This window comes from Notamacropus eugenii, chromosome 6 (genome assembly GCF_028372415.1).
Source record: "Notamacropus eugenii isolate mMacEug1 chromosome 6, mMacEug1.pri_v2, whole genome shotgun sequence".
NCBI lineage: Eukaryota > Metazoa > Chordata > Mammalia > Diprotodontia > Macropodidae > Notamacropus > Notamacropus eugenii.
Genome location: NC_092877.1, coordinates 19,482,605 through 19,489,377, shown reverse-complemented (window position 1 = coordinate 19,489,377; position 6,773 = coordinate 19,482,605).

Here is a 6,773-nt window from a genome sequence, read left to right as displayed (position 1 = left end):
TGGCCCTGCTGCCCCGCCCCGCCCCCCCTCCGCCCCCGGTCCTCTCTCAGGCCAGGGGAGGCCGAACCTGAAGACTGCAGATAGCGCGGATGCTTCCCAAGCCTACCTTTTCGGACCCAGAGGAAGAAGAGGTGGGGGGAGGGGAGGGAAGAGGAGAAGAGAAGAGAGAAAGGGAGGACAGCAGGGAGCTCGCGGAGGAGGGGGGACGGAAAGGGAAGGAGAGCTTATTTGCTCGTAAACAGTTCGGGCTCTCTTAACGCAGGTCGGGGAGGGAGAAAGCAGAAGGCAACGCATAGACTTCGGAGGTAAGGGCTCCCCAGAAGCCTAGTTGTGCCTTTACCCAACAACACTCTCCATCGGGCTGCCCTAGAGTCTTCACCCCCCACCCCGGGCTTTTCTTCTTGCTGGCTCCTTTCTGCAGCCCCGCCTTGGAGTGGAGGCCGGGCAGGGGCTGGAGAGGGCCGAGTAAACACGCCATTTACTTTGTGTATTGAGAAGCCCTGAAGAGTCCTCACCAAACACTCACCACCAGCCTCTCCCACGTGCCATTTGTTGACTAAGTGCGGCGGGTTTTCAGACACCCGAGAGAAGGGGAAGGGGGGGAGGGGAAGAGCGGAAAAGGGAAGAGGGGGGAGTGGTGGTGGCTGGGGGGAAATGGCCAATGCTGGAATGAGTGTGAGTGGGAGCATGTGGGGGAGTGCGTGCGTGTGAGCTTGTGGAGGTGGGGGAATGTAAGGGGGGGGGGTGTCAGTCTTTCGGAGCTTGAGTGTGAGTATACGTGCCAGGGAACGCTAGTGTGTCAGTGTGCCAGAGTGCACCCGAGTATCAGTGATGTTGTGTGGTGTGGTGCGTGTGTGTGTGTCGCGGAGTCTGTGTTGCGGGGCGTGTGTGCGCGCGCCTCCATATCAGCTCTTTCCCAAGACCTAGCAGAGGCGGCTCCCCTTCAGCTGTTGCCAGAAAACCGGGGAAGAAAGTAAGTAAATGACTTTTTCTGTTCTGACCACACACCAGAAGTCCATTTGTTGAATGCCGGACGATTAGGACACACCTCAGTAAACTCCAAAGCCGCCCCTCGGCGCCAGCATTTAAGGTGACATGGGAGCGCCTGGCTCGGCCCGCGATGCCCTGCGCCCTCTGAGCCAAAGGGCTGGGGGAGCTGGCTGCGGGAAGGTGCTGGGGGGTGGGGTGGGGCGGGGATTGAGGGGAGGGAAGGGGGTGAACCTTTGGATAGGGCCGGAAGGAGAGGGCCAAAAACTAACGCCGAAGAGTGGGAGCCCCGATGCGCCGAGCATAAAATGAAGCGGTTGCCGGGTACACTTGACTTCTCTTGACATGTGAAAAGTGGTAAAAGTCAAAGCTCATCAATAAAGTCTCCAGGCCCTGAATGCGACCGTGACAAGCAGCGCCGCCGCCGCCGCTGCCTAGAGGGGACAATAAAAAGACAAACGAGGCAGCGGATAAGCGCTCCTGGAACCCGGGCCCGAGAGCATGAAGCAGAACAGGGCAGAGGGTTCAGTCTCGACAGAACTTAATTCTTGCTTAGGGCCCTGCCCTTTCCTCCCCTCTGCAGCACCCCTTGGCCTGGGCCTAATCCTGGGCCTGGGCCTGGTCGCCCGTCCTTTTTACTTGCCAGGTCACTACCAGGTTTGTCACCCCTACTTCCAGTCCTAGCTCTCTGGGACAACCTGAAAGGGCGCCACGAAGGCAGGTGGAACCACTGGCCCCGGAGTCTTGGGGTCTCACTGTAGGCCTGGGGACAGGTGGAGAGCAGCTTCGGGGCCGGCGTGGCCTGGTGTGGCCTGGCCTGACTTCAGCGGGCTCGGATTTGTAGTCCTGCGAGGGGGTGGGGATTGGGGACACAGAGAATGTGGATGGTCCCCATGCCTCTCAACCCTTAGGGCCCTCAGTAGCTGAAACACTCGGCTGCCTGAGAGAGGCGGGAATTTTTCCTTCTCCTGAGCCTGAACTGGTCACAAACTCCCAGAATGCCCCTTATTGTTTCTTCCTTCCATCCCTGCCACGGCCAAGGGCCGCAGACCTTGTAGGAGGGATCGCGCACTTGGAGAGACTGAGATATAAACCTGAAGTGCAGGACTGGGGAAGCGGGAGGCAGCAGGCCTTTATCCATCTGAGCCGGTGCCACTTGGCCCCTGGGGATAAGGGCTAGTGGAAGTGAGGGTCTTCCCCTCCTCCACCGTGGCACGGGTGATCTAGTCCTAACCGTGTCCTTGCTCCTAATTCCTCGTCTTAAAATAGAGAGAGCCTGCGCGGGATTTTGTAAAACCGCGAATTTCGGTGGCGCTCAGAAAAAGAGAAACTGGGAAATGAATCCCAGCTTGAGCAGAAATAGGTGACTTTTCTGCCTTTCTCTTCCCCTTCCTTTTTCTTGCCAAAGTAGCTCCAACTCCCGTCCACACTGCGTGGAAGGTGGGAATAAAGGGCTGGAAGAAAAAAAATCCCCCCACTACTGATTTACAGGCGAATATCATTTTTACAACCTCTCAATTAGCCATTCGGTGGATTAGCACCTTCTTAAGCAAAAGCTCTGAAGGAAGCGACCACATAATCCGTTGCTATTTCCCCTCAGGGCACAGGGTTCTTTGTGTCCACCCCTTCCTTCAATTCTCCTCCACCCTCAAAAAATGTTTTAACACAAAAAAATCTTAAGAGGAGGGGGAATCTTTGAATGCCATGACGTCACTGGGGTGGGGTAGGGGTTGGGGGAAAGAGGGAGGAAGGAAGGATTCTTAGAAAAGAGACCAAACCAACCCCAGAGACCAAAATGGAACTGGTTGTTCCTGGTTCATCAGGACTTGGGGGACATAGAGACTCGGAGGGAAAGAATTTGGGAAGAACAAGGAAGGTGGCGAGGAAAGTTTTTCTTTCCTCCTACCCACACTGTCCTCAGGGAAGGTCCTGGGTGTGGCAGATGCCCTCCCCTCAGCAGAATCTCAGAGGTTTCTCCAAGTACCTGTTACCGACCGACACCAGGAGAAAGGAAGGGAGAAAAGGGCCGGGGTGGGAGCCAGCGCCGGGTTGAAGTCTGTAAAGTTGAGCCAACTCTCAGGGCGCCATTTTAACTTCGGCATGCAGTCTGCCCGTGCACCTCCGGGCTTCCTCTGCCCGCTGGAAGAAGGTGGACTGCCTTCCTCTAATTGCTCCTGAGCCCTTGCCCAATGCTCTGCTCTCTCGGAGGGAACAGCCTCGGCTTCTTCGTTTTTCTTGTCTTGCCATTCTTTCTCCTTGTCCGTGCCATGGGGACGCCCGGGGCCCAGCGTCCAGTGGTGGAAGACTCAGGGGAAGTGTTCTCCTCAGGGGTCGGAAGATTGGACTCAGCTCGGAAGCTTCCCTAGGGCTTTAAACTGTGGGGGAGGGGGTTGGGGGGCGGGGGCTGTAGGTGAGAGACTCTAAAAAGCCTGGGTACCCCTTACTCCTTACCCTGCTTCCACCACATTTCCCTGTCCAGCTCTCTGTCTGGGAAGGACAGGTAGTGGGGGATGTCTTCTGGGAAGTTATTTAGGACAACTGAAGTTTAGGAAGAAAACTGTCCAAATCCCCCTGGGAGGACTGGCCAGATTCCCTATTTGGGAAGTGATTCTTGGGCGTGTCAGTGGCCTGAAGTGTGGTCCTTCTAAAAGACGGGCTGACAAACTCGAGCTCTACAGCCACGAGAGGGAAGGGAGACACCTGCTTTTTGCTGGGGAAGGGGAAGGCGCCAGATTAGAGTTGGCTTTTAGCACATCGGCTTATTTATTAGCTCAACGTCATCTTGACCGCTCCCCTCCAGGCCTGGCCAACAAAATGGGATTGGTAGCGAGGGATCTCTCCAGGATTCCGAGAGAGAAATCTCAGGCTAGAATCAGGATCCTTCCTGGCAAGAGGGATCCAGTGACCCTAAAGCCCACCGCCTCGGTCCATAGGCTAGAAAAGTTCCATTAGTCTCTCCCATCAGGGCCTGGTATTACCACTTTTGCTGTCAGTCGGCTACTTTCCCTAGCACGCAAAAGCCTAAAAGTCGAGCCACTCTCGTCTTCCAAGGAACACGGGAGCAAAGGAGAGGCGGCAGCGTGTGAAACCCCTACCGGCTGCCACAGAGCTTTAGGGGGCTGGGACCTAGACCGCTGGGGAAGCTGCGCGGGTCCCTAACCCTCTCTCTCGTCCTGCTAAGTGGGGAGAGTCCGAAGAATCGAGGTTCGTCTCCTTTGATTGACATTTGGATGTCAAACTCCTCTGGATTTTTTCTTTCTTTCTTAAATACTTAGAAAAAAAGCTTAAAGTCCTCTTGTCCAGTCTGGTCGCTCGATGAAGAATTATACGCGACCTGAAGTGCTGGTCTGCGTCGCGGTTGCCGGGGGCGGGGATGAAACTCAGTTCCTTTTGGTATAGGTGGGAGTCGCCTCTGGAATCCATAATGCTCCAAACCGACAACTCTCTTTCTGCCAACTGATCGAAAAGTTTGCGTTCGATTCGGCCTTGCCGGGATGCTTCTTCTCCTGCCTCTCTCCCTTTCACCTTTCTCCCTATCTTAGGGTCCGACAGGCTTAACTTTGAGGAAAAGCATTCAAAAGACAACCAAATCGATTCTGTCAAACGCCACCCACCTTTACCCAGCAGCCGCGCAGTCTGGGGGCCCTTGAGCCCAGGCCCAGGCCAGAAGTCTTTCCTCAGTGTGTATGGACTTGGGGAAAGGAGAATCCAGGATCTGTTGGGGGATTTGGGAGGCGGGGGAGGGGGGGGGGTCAAGGAAGCTGGATCGCTACAGACGAGAGAGAGAGGGAGGGATACCCAGAGAGGGAAGCTAAGCACATCTTGACGGGCTTTTAAAATGACATTGATTGGGACAAGCTGTTCCCAACCCTGGTAAGAGTTAATCTGTCTGTTAATCAAGGAGCTAAAGAGGCTCAATGCGAGTTTTATTAGCGGCTGGAGAAGCGAGGCGTCAGAAAGGGATCAAAAGCCGGGAGCCCTGATATTTGTCAGAGCGGCCTCTCCAAAAATGTATTTTCAATTAGGGAGAAACCCGGCGCTTTTCATCACTCCCTGACACAGCCTTCCAGATGGTGACACAAACACTGAACGCCTTGGGAAAACAAACGGCCCCCACCAGCCCGAGCCCTGGGAACTTCCCAGACTTAGCCCGGGCCCAGGAGGCCGGGATAGCGGAGGCGAGAGAACACCGGGGCGCAAAGCTGCTGGAGAAGCCCTCCAGAAGTTCAGGATAAGTCAAATGCCTTCGGGGAAAGCGGAGGTTGAGGCTACCTTTCCCGAAAATAATAACAATAATAATGTCCACCAAGGAACAGTACACGAAGCAAACGAGGAAAAAGAAACCACCCACACTTTCTGGCGCCTTGGACAATGTAACGAAACGCTTCGAAAAGTCAGCAATCCCCTGCGTCTCTCTCTAGGTCCCCCCTTTTTTTCTCAGAAGGGCTGAGATCCAGAAAGGGTCTCTGTTTTCTTGGGGAGGGTGCCAAGCCCTGCCGCTGGAGTATGAAGAAAAGTTTGGGCTGCTTTCTTCCACTCAACTCCCTTGACATGAAGTGGGGATGGGGTCCTTCATTCCCCCTCCCCTCGTCCTTCACTCGATTCGCCTCTAAAAACATAAACCTCCAAACACCCAGGACTAAAAGAAATGAGAATTTTACACTTATTTGACAAGCCAGAATATTTCAGCATTTGAAAAAGGAGTAGGGAGGGGAGGAGAAAGAAGGCAACAAGGACCCTCCTTGGCTCAGTGCGCAGCCGGAGCTGGGCTCGACCGTGAGACAGGACTATCTGGTCAGGGATAATTATATCGCAGCTTTTTCTCTCCCTGACAGCCGAATAAACACAATCTTCAATAATCATCTCTAATTAGGGAGGAGGCCCGGGGATGGATGGGCTTTGATTTATTGCTGGAGGAGAAGGTCCATTTCCCAGGGAGGTGAACACAAGCTGTCCGCCCGCCTGCCTGGCTTAAGGGGAAAGTGGAGGAAGGAACCCCAGGACCCAGGTAAGCCGCTTCCGGGCTGTCTCCCTGAACTCTCGCTCTCCCTTACCCTTTTCTCTCTTCCCCTTTCTTTCTCTCAGGGCAAGTGGCGAACAGCTTAGGGAGCTGTTCACGAGGGGGTGGGGTGGGAAAAGCGTAAATTTATCCTTCCCTTTTGCTTTCAAAGTCCCTGATTTTTCTAGGGTGGCCCTTATCATAGGCTCTGTGAGCAGGAAACTGCATCCCCTCGAAAGTAGCAGAGGTCTCAGGAGAGGGGCCACCTGGAGAGGGATCTGTGTGTGTGTGTGGGGGGGGGGGGGGGAGGTTAGGCGTGAGAGAGAGGGGGAGGGGAGTTAGCTGAGGCCCAGCCCCATGGAAATGTCTGTTCAAGCGCCTAGAGTCAGTCCCACGTTTTCAGGGCCCCACTCTATTTGCTAGTCATCCTTTTTTGGTCACACACACACACACACACACACACACACACACACACACACACACACACACACCCTTTAGCGCTTCCAGTTCAACACCCCACATTTCAGATTTGGGTTCTCTCTGGCCCTCTTTTCCTCAGTAGCTTTGGGGAAACTTTCCTCCCTGGAATTCTGGGAGATTCACCCCGAAGACACCCCCCCCCCCGAAAATACCCCCGCCTCCACCCCCCTCTCCAGGTTCCCTATCCAGCTTTACGTCTCAGCTCCAGTCTGGGCCCTCTGCCCTCCTCGCAGCCCCGGACTCTTCGGACGACGCCCCCAGCGCCTACTAGGAGGCTTTTTACAGGAGCTAAAAGCTCAGCGCCCGC